We start from the raw sequence: 15,295 nt of genomic DNA, 5'->3' as shown, positions 1-15,295 counted from the left end.
ATAAGCCCCGTGGGTGCTGCGACGTAGCGCAGCGTCTCGGCGTTTGTTGTGGACCATTTCTTCCCATCTTTGGAGGTCCACGCCGCTGCTTCCTCCGGCGTCCTCCCCTCGTTCTCATCTTCAGAAGAAAAATCAGAGGACGACTCCTGGTGATCAGTGTCGAGAGACGAATCATCCGTGTCACCCCCGGAATCAGAGTCACTCTCGGCAGATGAAGAGGAGAGATCCTCGCTGTCAGAGCGCATCAGGATGTCCACTACTTCCTCGGTACCGTGCCATCGTGAAAATGCCTACTCCCGCGCTACGGCTTATTCTTATAACCTCTCCTGCCTGCACCTGCATAAACAAGCTGAGGTTGGCGACAAAATAAAGTCTAATTTGTTTTTTATTCTTGTTTTCATGTTAGATTTGTTTGCATTGCAGGGTGTACTTCAAAGAGGGAAGGCTTTTATCTAAACTTAGAATGAGACAGACACAAATTTTTTTTCTTTTAGGCAGAGAGACCTTTATTTTATTTATTTTTAAATATAAAGGTCAAAATGCACCCTCTAACAGCCCTAAGGGCAGAAAATGATCCCGAACGAGCAGCGGGCCAAGCTGCTGCTGCACTCGGGGAATGAGTCTGCCTTTCCCGGGTGTATGTCTCGAGCAGCCCGCTGGAAAATGTCTATGTTCCAGCAGGCGTCACATGCGGAACAAGGGCGCCACCCGGTGGCCAAATAAAAAAAATTACAATTCTAAGGCCCCTTGTCCAACACGGAACCGAAACAGAAGCCATCACCCATACGTTAATGGTAATAATTCTGCAGTGAAAAATAGCGTTTATAATGGGTTTCAATGGGGCGATTTATGGCTCTAGGACCTCATGTGGATGGCGGTTTGTAGCTTAGCCACTTTAAGCTAATCTAATAAACGGAGACTGCAATTCTAAAGAAAAAAGAAAAAAAAAGGGTCGGAAGGTTTGGCTATATTCTATTCAACACAGTGAAAATGGACTAATATTAAAAAACGCTGGGGATGAAAAATGGCTGTAGGTCCTACTGAGGGTTAAACTGCAAAGCAAGCCACGCACATGGTGCAGGCCACTTCTGTGGGCTCTATCAGGGATTTATGTGACTAGTCGACTAATTGTCACTAGTCTGTATCAGACTTACCAGTCGTTCAATCTAATTGTTAACATTTTAATTGATGCCCAATGCTGGTACATTGTGTTCTAAATGTTAGGCAGCGATCTACCACCAGATGGTGCACTGTTGTTGAGAAACGCCATAAATCTATTAATCTACCCTGATCTTCTTGTTAACACTGAGATCGCAGATACACGCAGAGGAAATTAGTTTCCTGAGAGGTGGAAAACCTCTCCTTTAGGAGAGCAGTTAAGTCAATGGGGGAGGGGCTCAGAGTAGAGTCACTCCTCCTTCACATCAAAAGGTGACAGCCACCTTGGCCAGGAGGCTGTTCCAGCTGGGCACGTCCTACCAGTAGGAGGCCCCAGCATCCTTGGTCATGCTAGCCAGTTTACATCTATCAGCTGTGGTCAGGAGTAGTCCTTCCTGCTGCCCCCACAACCTGACTAGAAAACGGCTGTATAATGTATTACCTGAATCATTCTCGCCACACTTAGACGTACTTTTAGATTCTCAAATGATTGTCATATTTTAATAGAACATCTTTTGTAGTAATGCATTTTCATTTGTATTTAACAGAATGTGATGAATGGTTTAAGATACCTCTGCGTCTAGTTTGACAGTTTCTATTAATCAGTTCTGAAAATCAACTCAATATCTGAATGTTCCTTAGTTTTACATTAGTTGGTTAGTCTAATTATTTCCCCCTCGATTAGTCGACTAGTAAATAAGACGCCAGGAACATCCCTACTCTTCAGACAAAATGTGAGTATGAATTACACACCAAGGTATTAAAATGGATATGGAGTATGGCTTTGGTTTACCATAAACAGCTGATGTAAGGACATCATTAATGTACTCTGTCCAATGAACACTGGAAACAAGACTGCACTGACCTTGCTGGCAAACCTCAATGAGTTCAGAGTTTCCCCAAAGCTGTCGGGCTCCGGAGCAATGTTAACAAACATCAAGCTGCAAATAAAGACATCCAAAATTAGTGCCAAAGAATAAACAGTCACAATCTGAAGTGATGAGATCAAACGCTGTTAAATATTTTTTGGGGATAAATTCCTTCAGTTTTATGTGTCGTCATTATAAAGATTTGTGATGTCAACAAACTCACGTTTTGCCGTTTCCCCCCCAAACATCCCTGAAGGAGGTACGTGAGCTTCGAGTTCCTGTAAGCTACGTAAGTCTCCTGGAACACAAAGGCCAAAAAAATCATTAATACTGTAAATGTAAAGAAAGCAGGTGTGACATCTAAGACTACAGAAACTGCAGCTGCAGACCTTTTTGGCCAGAGCGGCGATAACGACGCCCAGGTTGGACAGTGAGCTGTTGATGGCGGTCATCTCTTTGAAACGGTCACCCTGAGACTGGCTCTTCACCATTTGCTCACTGCCAGCCAAGTCCACCAGGCACAGAGTGGCTACACACACAGAGAAAACCAACTCTTATAGGAAGCAGTGATCCGTTTTTCCTTCCATTAAAGGTAGTTTTAATACTTTACAAAACACTTCTTTTAGCGCTCAGGGGCTCAAACATTAACGTTGAGTCATCAGAGCAGATTTTGCACTGGTTACAGTAACAATAACTAACCAGACTAAATATTATAGATCCAAAAAGAAGAAACCACATTCCTGATGCTGGTACTTCCAGTGTGATTATACTCATGTTACGACCCGGCTCAAAAGCCGCAACATAAAAACAGAGATGAATAGCAGAGTGTGGGTGAGAAGAGGTTTCATCCTAAAATGGAAAACCAGGTTGGCTAAAATGGCTGGTGCCACCAAGGCAAAGACTAGTGCACTGCTGGGAAGCTTGCCTCAGGTATGCTTTTATCCACACCTGACTAGGTGTGGCCAATTAGCACCAGCTGAAAACACTGAGACCATTAGAAGCTGCAGAGGGACGTAACATTCAGTATTGATATTTGTAAATGTAAACTATGAGGATTTATTTATTTTTAATTCTTTTCTTTTTTTTTCTTTTTTTTCCCTCTTTTTTTCTTTTTCCAAATAAATGTCCCGATTGAGTAATGAAACTAACCCAAAGGAGAATTCTAACAATATTAGACAGGCCATTCAATATGCTTTATCGTGGACAACTCGTGGCTAAAAACCCACACACACACACACACACACACAAACCTCTAATCAAACATGAAAACGGATAATCCAGCTGAAGCTTCAGACAGCCGTCAGACAGTGAAACACTGCCATCTGCTGGACTCGAATAACAAAGACGCTGCTTTGACGGGTGAGGGAGTTTCAACAAGTCTGCAACGACTCAAGCATCAAACTACAGAACTATTCTAGCGGACATGGTGCTCTAATGACTGCTTCATTAACGCAGGTCAGAAAGGATCAAACATATCAATAAATCATAAAACACAAAACGTCTCTTATTGCCCAGGGCTCAGGAAGTGAGTGTGTTCCTTATAGCCTATTAAACCTTAGCAGGTTATTTTGATGTGTTACAGATGAAACAGCTATCCAGTAACATTCAGCTACAAAAACGCTTTTTTATAATTACTTTTTTACAGCTTCGCACTTTTACACAAGTTTTATCATCAGTGTCACAATGGCTGCTGCTAAAATTGAGTACAAGATATTTGTTGGCCTGATTAAAAGGTCTTGATGCGTGCTCAATCATCAGGGAAGTAAATCTCCAAAAGTTGATTCTGTTCTTCTGGACGTAGCGTTTTCAGTCAGAGAAACCAGCCGACTGAAGGAACAATGGGCTGGGAGGTCAGTTCCTTAATCATGATTATGCAAATTCTCATGACCATTGATCAACAACCACTGATCAATGGTCCTGAGTACCATTCACAGAGAGTTGGAGAACGGCTGCAATCACAGCATTGTAAGATGGGGACAGATGTACCCTTAGGCCCCCTCCTTGATTCAGAGAGGGTCTTTCCCTTTTCACGTAAATGGCCTCCTTGACTCCGCCCTCAAACCAGCGTTCATTGCAGTTATTGTTGACAATCACATTGTGTCGTGTAACCATCCAGCTCACATATTCAATGTAAATGATTTGTTGAACTGAAGACATGATGAATGTTCCTGCATTAAAACACATCCAGCCTAGTGTTCTCACTCTCCCTAAATGGATCTGTTACATTAGTGATATATGGGAGTTGTGTTTCAGTCTTTTCCACATGAGGACATTTACATTTAGTTTTTGCTTTACTGATGAGTGGCTGGTTAACCTGCAGTGGTTGAAGTATGTGTCGGTCGTCTGGAAGAGTAGGTGTAGAAGACGTCTTTAATGAATGTAATGCTCTGAAGGTGTCAGTGATTACTGTGAATTCATTAAAAAAGTGGATTTCAGTGAATAAAGTGAATAAAGACAGGCCCTCATGGTGACGCTCAGGTGTCCATAAAGTGTAACAGGAGAGCTTTGTCATACTTTCAGAGATTTTACATGAGCCAGTCTTTCAAAAATTACATAAATAAATAATTCATTCATTCATCCACAGGAAACACAATGCTCATATCTGAAAGTAAACTCTGATATATATCCCCGACTAGAGTTACTACTAAATAAAGGATCGCCCCAAAATGACTAAATATATAAAGACACTCTCCAGAAGAAGTTAAAGGGATTTTATTTATTGTACAAGCAATATCTTCATAAGAATTACAAATTCTGCAGACATATTACCTTCTTACTGAACCTGAACAACTCACACACAGACGTGTCTGCTGCTTATCTTTGTTCAAACATGATGTTTTATCTTCTCTTCAAAACACATTACTCATCTTTCTGGCATCGTGTTACATGAAAACACCTGCATTCTACCTGTGTCATTGTACCACAAAGACAATGATTGCAACACTGTGCTTGCAAAATAGAAGAAATAAGACGACCAGCAAATACATAAAAGATGGTAAAAGTGATTCCATCTTTGTGTCTCCTCCCATTGTTTCCCCAGTCTGTCTAGTTCCCATATTCCCAGGACACCGCTGGACAACAAGTGGGTATTCCAAGACTGAGAGACAGCCAGAGTTGGCAAAAGATCAGACATTCTCCACTTAAGTAGAAGTAAAAATACTATTGTTCCAGTGAAAGTTAAAGTACTGATTCAACTTCATTACTCAGCTAAAGCAAAAAAGTACAGGCTCCAAGCGCTTACAGAGAAAAGCAGACAACAGAATACAACAGAATGCTGATGGCGGCAGTAACACACACTTGGAGGAGAGGCTCCAGCCGTCCATTCCAGCCCTATCCCTAACATTAACTCTAACCATAACTTTAACCTTAACCCTATCAGGTCTTGTTTTACAAAGCGATTCATGATTAGAACAAAAAACACATTTACACATACCGATGATTTGTCACATAGCATCGTTACCTGTTGGGATGAGAACGTGTTGTTTCCAGAGCACCACAAATTGGGGTGTCTGTAGCTCAGGTAGAGCAGGAAACCTACTAATCAGAAAGTTGCTGGTTCAATCCCCGCCTGCTCCAGCCTGCATGCCAAATATCCTTGGGCAAGATGCTAACCCCAAGTTGCTCTCCGATGCATCCATCGGGAGGATGCATGCGTATTAATGTTAGATAGAAAGCACTTGCATAGAAAAAAGTGAGTGCATGAATGAGGCAAGTTGTAGAGAGTAGAAAGGTTTTATACAAGAACCAGTTCATTTACCGTTATATTTTAGTTTCATTTTCAGTTCTGTACTTTTTACATGTAATATTGATTCATTAGATTGACTACATGCATTAGACCTAACTTGCTGACAGCAAATTTAAACAACCGTAATAATTTATTTTCAGCGTCTGAAATATTTATTTAGTTTGTTTTTTGTTTTCTTTTTGGCTCCTGATATTAGTCAACTACTATTTGTCAATGTTGAACTAATAATGAATCTAAGAAAAGCTATTTGTCACGGTTGGCCAGCGTCAACCGTGGGGATGTGAGGAAGGAGGAGCCAGGCACGGAGCTCTGAATGCAAGCAGTGCGTTTATTTACAGTGAATGGAAAATAACAATAAATCCGCAGTGCGTTCCCGACTCCCGTGAAATGTCCTCTTCCCAGTGCTAGTGTTCCTTGTCTCCGCTCCTCAGTGTCTGAGCACCCCGTGCTCGCTGCCCTCTCGTCTCCACGCTTCTCCTGGGGAGATAACAAACAGGCAGCCGTAAGACACATACAATGCGGCAGACTATCCGTACTGACTGGCCGAGAGACTAACGTGAAGTCACGCAATGATCCAGCGTCAGAGAGAGCGCCACCGCATTCTCAAGTAGCTCCTCTGACAAGGCTTGATCAGCTGTGTGATGGTCTTCAAGTGTGGCCAACCACCTGGCAGGGCCATACCCACCAGGCCTGAAGGTGCCTGTAAACAGGTGCTCTCAGAAACTCCGGCATCCACACACACACACAGATATACCTGCAAGCAGGGAGAACGAGGGACAGCACACCAAAAACACACATGTCCATAACTGCTGGGTCGTTTAGACTCCTGAGCTGTGCACGAGGGGTCGAACACCCACTGGAAGGCCGGGCACTGGTTTTCAACCGTAATATACCTGATGTGCTCAGGTAACCTGTAGCGCCATGAAACCACTGTCACACCAGGGCGCATAAAAATGATGCTTTAAGAGACTGATGGGATCGGGCAGCAGGGAAAACATCCACAAAATGCTACTTTCAGTTTGACTCCCTAAGACTACCTAAACTAAGTAGAGTCATTACATGCTTGTTAAAAGCAAACTCTCATATAGTTTTTAATGTGCTTCTTTCATTACAATGACTAGATAAAGAATGTGGCCCTGTCTCTATTTAACACTGGCTACCCCAAAATGTTTCCAAACCTACAACCGTAACTTTCACTGAGAGATTTTTAGATACGGTTATTGAAGCTGTGGGGTTAATTTTTTAAGTAACATGAGAGAGAGGCAGCAGCATACTGTTAGATTATAATATTATTTTATGCCATGTTATACCCCTAACTAACAGGTAAGCGCATAGTCCCTCCTGCTAGCCCTCAATGTCTACGTGTATTTAAAATTGAGAGGTGGGCAACGAGGCCAGGGGTGAGGTGTACACCCTGATGGTAACTTGGACTCCGTGTATCGTGACCACCCCCAAGATCCTATATGTATGTGTAATGAGAGTGTGAGTAATGTGAATGTCTAAGTTGTGGGATAAAATTGTCCATCTCCCACGCGTGTGAATATTAAAATCATCGTTTGACTCAACCCGACTGGACCAGTGTTGTTATTGTGGTTTTTTTCTCTTGTCTCTTGTCTCCATCCCCATATTTTGAACCATAACAATACACACAGAGCATCAGTGATAGAAAGCTAGGCTAACATAGGGTAGCTACCTGTTCAAGGACAAACATGTATAGGCCCATCTCAAGTGCCAGTGAACATCTAAATGATTCAGGGAAGACTTTGGAGAAAGTGCTGTGGGGAGATGAAACCAAATTCCAATTATGTGGCTTTAACTGACCTTTTGAAATAGGAGTGTGATGCAAAAAGTAGCATCCCCACAGTCAAGCAGAGAGATGGAAACATTATGATGTGGGCTACAGGACGACTTAGTCTGGGTTCCAAGCAGTCAGGAAATGTGACATCGTCAGACTGCAGGACACGGATTGGCTTGTCAGTCGCGGCACTCAATGAGTCATGAGACGGTGTCTTTCACTAAAATCAAAACTGCAGTTTTTTAAAAACCCTGCAACAAGGCAAATAGCTGCACAACACCGTGGTTTCCAAGTGTGACAAAAAGCCACAGATACATCATTCACACATTCACACACTGGTGATGGCAGCTACATTGTAGCCACAGCTGCCCTGGGGCGCACTGACAGAACATTGCAGAACCTTCAGCACCTCGTATGAAAAATATTTGACTGTGTGCATGCTTTTAGCACTGTTTGGATTTGAGAAAATCTAAAATAAATCGAAATTTGCTTTTAGAAGTTGTTTTATAAAGTTCAGTGGTATATTATGCATACAATAGGACATCTATTTAGATTTACATCTTCCACAGAAAAAACTGCACATTACTGAAACTTAGTATACTGGACTTTGTTGTTGTCCCACACAGGTTCAGTTTCAAGTGGTAGATGGCTCAGTGCTCAGTCAACCAAGATTTTATGATAGTGGGCACAATGAGATAGATAAGCTGCTTGTAAACAGTACTTTTATGCTCTCTTTTTCCATTTGGATAAGAAAGAAAGAACCAGGAAACAAAGGCAAACAAATAATCTGTGCCTATATCCCAGATTCACATTATAGGAACAGCTGCTCAATGACCACTGTAGTCTTTGCTTACTGCACTTTTATCTAGATCTATGCAAAGTGATCCACTACACCTACTTTTACAGTTAAATCATTTTATGAGCACTGATGCCATTTTAATCTGAGTTTCTACTCAAATACAATCAGTAAAGAAAAACACAGTCTGTGACGTTTGTTTTGAAGGAAAAGGTATTCCCTGCAAATGTTTATCTGTGTGAGACTATTCAGAAAACAGTCATTTTGTTTTATAGGTGAGACACTTGGCCTCCTTTTTCCTTGTTCTACGTTTGTCTTTTGTCCGATTACTCTGGAACACAAGATGGAAAACTGATATTCTCATGTTAAAAATATAGAAAAAGGATTTTATCACCCATAAATGTTAACTTCTCATGCCTCTAAGCACAAGCAGGAGCAGAAGTGCCCTCTGCAGTTTGTGTGTGGAAGTGCAAAAGCTTACAGCACCTGGTTTTCCCAGGCGGTCTCCCATCCAAGTACTGACCAGGCCCGACCCTGCTTAGGTCACGATATCGGGCAAGCAGAGCTGAAGAGGAGGATGCAGGAGGCCTGTGTGTGTTCAGCAGCCTGCTGCATTGGAGTTTGCCTGGTAACAGATGACTCAAACAGCCCACACACCCGCTGGACGTGACCGCAAACATGCCCCCCTACACCTTTTACATAGCCCGGCTGCTCGAGTTCTTTTGCTGGTTTTTCCCGCGACCCCCCACCTTCTTCAAATCCAACAAAAGTGGTATCAAACGTTTATGCTACGTTTGTGCTGTAAAAATTTTTGTTTGTGCTGCTATCATTTTAAAGATATTCAAGAAAATTTCTAGAGGTCCCCAGAGGTCAACCAGCCCCCCCACATTAATTAAATCAAACAAAACTGGTGTCAATCAACTGTGCTACGCTTGTGCTGGTTTGTGCTGCTAAAATTCTCGTTTCTGCTGCTTCTGTTTTAAAGATATTAACGAAAATGTAAAGGTCAAAAGGTCTCTTCAGTATCCTTCCTGATGGCAGCAAACTGAAGACGCTGTTGAAGAGATGAGTGGAGTCACCTGTAATGAAGAGGACCTTTCAAATGAGGCAGGCACAGTAGATCTCCTGGGGAGGGAGGCAAGAGAGGACCCTGCAATCCTCTCCACTGCTCTCACTACCCGTTGTCATATTTTTCCTGCAGGACCCAGTGCAGGAGTCATACCACACAGTGATGCAGTTGGTGAGGATACTTTCAATGGTGCTCTTTAGAAGGTGCTCATAGTGGGGGTTGAATCTCTTGTCAGCAGAGTGAAGAGAATTGTTATGTGCATTATTATTCAGCCCCCTTTGGTCTGAGTGCAGTCAGTTGCCCATAGACATTGCCTGATGAGTGCTAATGACTAAATAGAGTGCACCTGTGTGTAATGTAATGTCAGTACAAATACAGCTGCTCTGTGACGGCCTCAGAGGTTGTCTCAGAGAATACTGGGAGCAGCAACACCATGAAGTCCAAAGAAACACTCTGATGGACGTGTGGACAGCAATGCTGCCTTGAACAGTACCGATGTTTCAGGGCTGGGTGACGTTGTTGGGTGGGACATCTACATCCTGACATATCAAGGTTACTTTACTTTTAGGTCAATTTGCTTTACAGAAAAATAATAGCATTTGTCATCAAGATATTTATATGACTGCACTTGATCAGGTTTGTCCGGATTTCAAACTGTTCTAAAAGTCTTTTGATTGAAATCTGGGGCTGTGTTATTGAAAGAAGCAGAGAAATCGATGAACTGAAGTCCTTTACTCTCTACATGTTTGACAATCAGGTGAAGTAGAATCAAAAGCACGTCCTCCACTCCTCTATTGGGCTTATGTGCAATCTGCATTGAATCAAGCTGAAGTTCAGTGTCTTCCATAATCACATTTCTGATGATTTTTTCAAAGACTGAGGTGAGGGCAGCAGGCCTGAAGTCGTTTAGAACTTTTGGACGACTAGATTTAGGACCAGGAACCACAACAGCTTCTTTCCAAAGAGAGGGCATGAACGATTTATTCAGAATAACCTAAAATATGGGACTGAGTTGTCTGTGACGGTTCTCAGTCATCCAGGTCATTGTAGACTAAGGAGCTTGCAAAGAAAAGCGTCTGGACTTCTTTGAGTTGCTTGAAGACGTTTCACCTCTCATCTGAGAAGCTTCTTCAGTTCTAAGGGTCAGTTGGTGGGGAGTCCCAGATTTAAACCCAGTGGGAGTTTCCCCCCAAAGAGGGACAAAGGACCCCCTGATGATCCTCTACGTAATCACATGAGCCAAGGTGTGAAAGCGGGTGGGGGTCCTAATCAGCCAGGGTTTCGGGTGAGCTCATTGTGAAACCTGGCCCCACCCTATCATGTGATTTCCTGAGGTCAGATGGCCCAGGATGTGAGTGGGCGTTAAGGTGTCTGGGGAGGGAACTCAAAACTGGATTATAGATTATTTATATTATATATTGATATTATTTATCTGAATATTTATTTATCGTAACTCTGTTTCTACACTCACTTTATATGAGTGCTTGTTGTTTCTTGTATATTTGCTGCTATGACAACTCAGTTTCCCTCCTGGATTAATAAAGTTTCTCTGATTCTGAAATACAGTGAGCCATTATATTTGTAGTTTCTAACTAACAATATAAAGGCTCAGCAACCAATAGTGCCACAGCACGTCCCACTGGCAGCTGAAGGAGCTTTTATACAAAGGACTTTGTAATTGAAGCTTTATTTATACAGGTCGGCTCATTGAGACTCAATGTCTCATTTACAAGAGAGACCTGTTCCAGACACACATATTAAAATTACAACAATAAGAGAAAAGTTTGTGTAATGTACTCAGTCACATTAAAAACGAGAACAAGTTCCCAGAGATGGTTTCACAAAAACATGTGTACGTCTTTTGAAGTCTGCAAGTGAAATCAACGGAGAGCCTTAAATCCTTCGGTTATGTTTTCCATGAAGACGGAGCAGAAAAGGAGAACGCCTTCTTCCCAAGCTCTGCATGAACTGATGGAACAGTGAATGTAATGATGTCCTGAGACTGCAGGCTGTGACTAAACTGTTTGCCTAACATGTACTCTGATGAATAGGAGGCAGTAACCCAGAAACAGATTGATAGATAAAATGATACTAATGGACCATCCTGTGTAAGACCAATGAGGACCAGTTAACCAGAGAACACAGAGTATAGTGGTGTTCTTCTGTTGTAGAGAAAGATTAAAAATATAAGACACTGGCTCAGCTATGATATTTGCAGCCAAGTGCAAGAAGGAAGGAGAACGATTGTGAGGACGAGTTTCTGGTGTTGGGGCTATTCAAAGCCTTACAAACCTCTTCTACTGTGACAGGTGTGAAGGAAAAGGTATCAGTAAGCAGGAACTACGAGCAGAGTTGTGTGCAAGAGGTTTACCATCAGATACTGTGCTGAACAAAGAGCAAGAAGCAACAAAGTGTTTGTTAAAGCAACATTTCAGTTTTGTGTGACACAGGAGTGGAGTCGATATTTAAGTGAGGAGGAAGCTCTGAGGAGTCACAGCTGGCAGAGACACTTTATAGTTTGCCAAAACCTCCTACGGTCGTTTGGACTGTCAGTCGTTAAAGTAAAAAATAGTTACATCTTGATGATGGAGGCAGTAATCCGATTACACAGCTAATGAAAACGTAGCCAATCAGCATCAGAGCCAGACTTCCTGCCCAGGCCTGGTTTCTCTCATGTAGGAGATCGGCCGGTACTGAACCAAACCAGGCCTGTCCCGACCTTTCACCCTGACCTGGCAAAAAGGGGCGTGTCTGTCCACAAAGTAGACACAACTCTCCTGTAAATGTTCCCAAACTGACATTGTCAGCCTGTTTAATACAACCCCAGTTCAAACTGATGCGGGCTCGGAGCGTGAGAGTGTTTCTCACAGCACCAACTATGCAGTGATCACTCAGGTCGTTGGCAAAAACTGCAGATGTGGAAAACTTACGCAGCATATTAGTTAAAAAAGGTCAATAAGAGCAGATTTATCTGGGTGTTTAGGATCAAGGCGTGTGAGTCTTTAAATAATTTGAGTCAGTTTTAAAAACAAGCAGCGTGCCTTAAACTCATCAGACACAGAAGAAAGCCAGTCCCAATGAAAATCATCCATCTGAAAGACGTCATTAAAATGCAGCTCAGATAAAAGTTGAACCAGAGACGGTGATGTGCTGGGGGAAGCAGGTGGAGGCTGATAGCAGCCAACAACAGTCTGATTTCCAAACAGATCAATAGTTAAGGCCAAGATTTCAAATGGCTGAGGTGCAGATGGAGAGAACAAGACTTGAGCAGCAAGACAGAGCTTCACATAAACTTCCAGACCTCCGCCTTTTCTGGGACAGTCTGAGAGCTAAATGTTAAATCCATCAGTTGCTACGTTTTTATCCAGTAAAGATTTGGAAAGTCTCAGAAACAACAATGATACCAGCACCGCTTGAACAGGCCCAGATTCCAATCATATCCATGTTAGGAAGCACACGACGTGATGCACGTGTAACCCAGACAGTTTTTAACATCTGCTGGTGTTTCACATTCAGCCAGAGGCCCAGGGTTAGGTTGGATACCAGACAATAATAAAAGCATCGTTATTAGACTCTAGAGCTCGTTTATAGCTGACACCACATGTAGAGTTTAAGTTCACACAGAGACGATGACATTTTTCTAAAACCAGCAAACAATAAACAAGAAATGTAACAAGAGTTTCAGAAGAAGCTGTTTTACAGAGAAATGATTCCCTGAAGACAAAATTATTATTATCATCTTTATTTCTCCAGGTGAAAATTTAATTGAGATTAAAAATGTGGTTTTCAAGAGAGACCTGGCATCATGGCAGCAAGAGTCAGAAATACATCATAATTCAAACAAATACAAAATAGGAAAAACATCCTACATAAACTTCATAAAGTTTCATTAACAGACTTTGAACAATGGACTTCAAACTTCCCCCCAAAACAACAGAAACACATTTGAAGATAATGAATGACATTTATCCCTCTAAAGAAGGACTTAGACTACGATTTAATATGAATGAGAACATGTTCATAAATGGATGCAATCAAAGATTTCATCAATCCCTGATTTAGAGACAACAGAACGTTTGGTTTGATTTCACAAGATAAGAATGACGACTGAGCTGGAAGATTGTTTTATGTTTAGTCAAATCTTTCATACATAGAGTCGGATTACAAAATCATCCCCTAAGTTTGTTGTTTTATTCAAGGAATTGAAATTATAGAGAAAATCTGTGAAATGACTTAAAGAAAACAAACCACAAAAACTCTATGATGCTCTAAACCCCCTGGTTTAGGTCGGACACCTTTCTGATGATGAGTGCATCTAACATTTCCTCAGAAGTCAATGTGCCATATGATTGCATTAGCAATAAATTACACACTATATAGAACCACTTCATAGGATTATATTTGTGCACAGATGTTTGCAGCTATCAGCGAATATTTATCAGCTATTTTGAAACAAAGAAAGACTTTTTATCCATAACAGCAAATGAACTGTACAACAGAAAATACAAATGCTATTTATGGTCTCCTCACAACAATGATAAGAAAAATAAACTGGGCCAATATGTCATGTTTCTTAATACAGAGACACACATGTTAATGTGATCTCTGGTCTCCTCTGAGTGGGAGTTATTATAACTGACTGTAAAAAGTCAGCACAAGGAAAATAAACTCCACCTAAACTTGGTTTATATCTGACCCAGACAGACTGCAGGTCATAACTTCTTACCTGAAGTTCAGTTCACCTGACACTCGGACCGGCAGCCGCCTCGGGTCTCTGCTCCTCCTGCCTCCCCTTTCCCTCATCCACCTGCTGCCTCTGTGGAAGCTCCGCCATAGCCACCACCAAACAACTGACTTATTTTTACACATCGACCAGCATCCGGCCAATCCACCACCTTCCATCGTTTATACCGTTACAAAAAAAAAGAAAATCATAAAAAAACATCATTGGCCCAGAAAAACGAAAAATCATCATCAGTATGCCCGATGGCCAGTCCAGCTATGGTCGTGCCATCAGTTAACCCTTCGCTTGCCAGCTGTGACACGCGTGCCCAGGGTTGCCGACCCCTGCTCTAAAGCATCTGATTTGGATTCCTGAGATCAAATATATTTTCCTTTGTGTTTGTTTGCTTCCCATTTGTGGCTTTAATGTAGTGTTACATCCTGTTTGTTTGCTTCCATCTGTATACATGTCCAGATTCACTGTTATGTTTCTATTCTTACATTGCTGTGTGATCACTGTTCCCTCTGCTGACTGATGTGACCTTTTGTATCTCACACTGATACTTGTCATATTTGTATCTGCGCCTAAAAGATAAAAAGTTTTCCATGCTAAAACACAGCTCCACCTCCTGCAGTTCTCCCTCTGAACCACTAGATGTCTCTGTTATCTAAATGAAGACGTGCAGCACAGCAACCACAGCAGCGCTCAGATCACACGTGTCCTGTTATTATGTATAAAAGCATGAAACAGGTGAGACAGGTGGGATCAATATTAATGTTGTGGAAATATATGAAAAAGCAACAGTAGAGTGAAAACATTTCCTGTTTCTAGAAAGATCTTTCAGCTCACAGCTGCTCACAGACTGTATTTACAAGTGACAAACTGCAACTCTACAGTACATCTACAGTATATATCAAATATATTCTGTATTCAAATCTATTGAGTGATGTTTGAAAGTCTTTCCAGGTGAGTTTGATCCAGGAGGGTCTGAAGCCAGAGTCAGACAGAGACTGTGCAGAGACTGTAGAAGGACAGAGCAGCAGCAGAGCAGTCCAGATACACTGATGATCCTCTGTCAGATCCAGAGGGACACACAGGGATGATGCTGGACTCTACATTGTGTCTGACAGTGGAGCTGTT

Source organism: Copadichromis virginalis, linkage group LG3, assembly GCF_057382275.1.
Source record: "Copadichromis virginalis isolate Kocher_CV1m ecotype Utaka linkage group LG3, C_Virginalis_male_GT1.1, whole genome shotgun sequence".
NCBI lineage: Eukaryota > Metazoa > Chordata > Actinopteri > Cichliformes > Cichlidae > Copadichromis > Copadichromis virginalis.
The sequence above is the reverse complement of the archived record's forward strand: the minus strand, read 5'-3'. Positions refer to the sequence as shown.